A 1,952-nucleotide genomic window follows, 5' to 3' on the forward strand; every position below is an offset into this window, starting at 1 on the left:
TGGAATCGGAATCGTGAAAATCTTATCAATCCCCATCCCTACTAGTAAGTGCTTATCATCACCTCATCATCATTACCTTTATTTATAAAGCACTTTAAAACAACCACAGCTGACACAAAGTGCTGTACAGTGAGAGCAACGACTGACTGACCCCCACATAGAGTGAGTTACAGTCGTCCAGGCAGGAAGAAATAAAAGCATGTATCACCGTTTCAAAGTGCTGCCTCGAAAGAAAGGATTTTACTCCTGCCAGTTGCCTTAAATGATAAAAACTGGACTTTACCACTGCTCTGATTTGATTGTCCAATTTAAAATCACTGTCCAACTTAAAACCAAGGTCGATAACAACAGGTTTAAAATAGACTTCCAGGGGTCCCAAATCAACAGAGGAGGACTCGCAGGAACCACTGGGTCCAAACACCAACACTTCTGTTTTCTTTTCATTTAAATTCATCCTTTATAAAGCATTAGTCCTTCTCAGTGTATCATTTATAAACAGATATAAATGTTTTTTCTTGATTAATAAGCTCATATATAACATGTTCATGTTCAAGTAAATAATTAACAGAGGCACATTTATATATATACAATGATTAATGACATGAGCTCATTGTTGTTCAGTGTGTTAATAGATGTTTTATAAATATTATCTATAAAAAAATATGTAGTTGTTAGGTTAGTATTTTGTGTGACCTCATGTAAAGTGAGGACTATTTTTGGCTTATTTTTAAATGAAAATGAAAGTACCTCAAGATTCAAACAAGTCTCAGCTGTCTTCACAACACAAAATGACACAGACAAAGCACAAAGAGATACAAATTATATAAATATATATTGCCAGATGCAAACATGACCCACCTGAGGTTTGCAGAATACTGAAATGTAGAAAGGACCAGAGTCTGAATCAGTTTGTAAGAGGTGTTTAAGAGAGAAAGCTACACTGAGCTGGAGCCGCAGCAGTGAAACTTAAATATACTACAACTTGTTCATTTAAGCTAAAATAGGAATAAGGTTATTACAAATCAGTAGTGAAAATTTGACAGAGTTTCACAAACAGGTGTAAAAACCATAAACAAAGCGTTCATCTTATTAAACTGATAATGCAGGAAAATGTCTCTGGGATGTTTAAGAGTTCATTCCTGAGGTTCAACGTTCCTCTGGTTCATGTTTTGTTAGTTTTAGTCAAGTCAGCGTCAGGTTCAGTTCCAAAGTGCTCCTGAATTAAGCAGAATAGTTAGGGTGTCTGAGCTCAGCTTAAATGAAAGAAGTAGTGGATGGTCTCTGCCTCGTTCTTCTCGGGGTAAGGATGTGATCAAGTTAAGAGGTGGTTCTCCATCATCAAGGAGAATTATCTGTGTCATGAGAATGTAATGGAAACTACTTTAATGACATTTGGACTTGTTTGTGAAGCTCTGTCAGTTACTCACTACTGATTTTGATAACTTTATTCATATTTTATTTTAAATGAATAAACTTCAGTATATTGAAGTTAAGCTACTTCTAGCTACGTCGCTTCAACTGCTTAGTGTATCTTTGTCACTTAAACCACTCTTAAAAACTCTGGTTCAGATGTATTACCTCAGATTATAGTGGATTATGTTTGAATCTGCAAATAAATATTTGTTTATTCTTTATCTCTTCATTTTTCTGTTATGAAGATGAGCTGATACTTATTCAAGTCTTGAGTTACTTTTAATTCATTTATAAATGCTTTATAAGGCAAAAGCATTCCTCACTTTAGATGAGGTCACACCAAATATCTACCTAACAGCTACTAACTGTCTGAAGTAACTGTGAAGTACACTATAGAGATGTCCAAATTCATAGTTTCATGGTCCCCATGTCTCTCTGGCTGGCTCACGCTGGCTACAGGTTTTGTTGTTGTTTTTTATGCCTTTTCTCCTCCTCTCTGCCTGGGTGGAGCTCGTTACGGGCTCTCGCTCTTTGCCCAC

Source organism: Haplochromis burtoni, unplaced genomic scaffold (assembly GCF_018398535.1).
Source record: "Haplochromis burtoni strain Fernald_Lab_line unplaced genomic scaffold, NCSU_Asbu1 Contig_2170, whole genome shotgun sequence".
Taxonomy (NCBI): Eukaryota; Metazoa; Chordata; class Actinopteri; order Cichliformes; family Cichlidae; genus Haplochromis; species Haplochromis burtoni.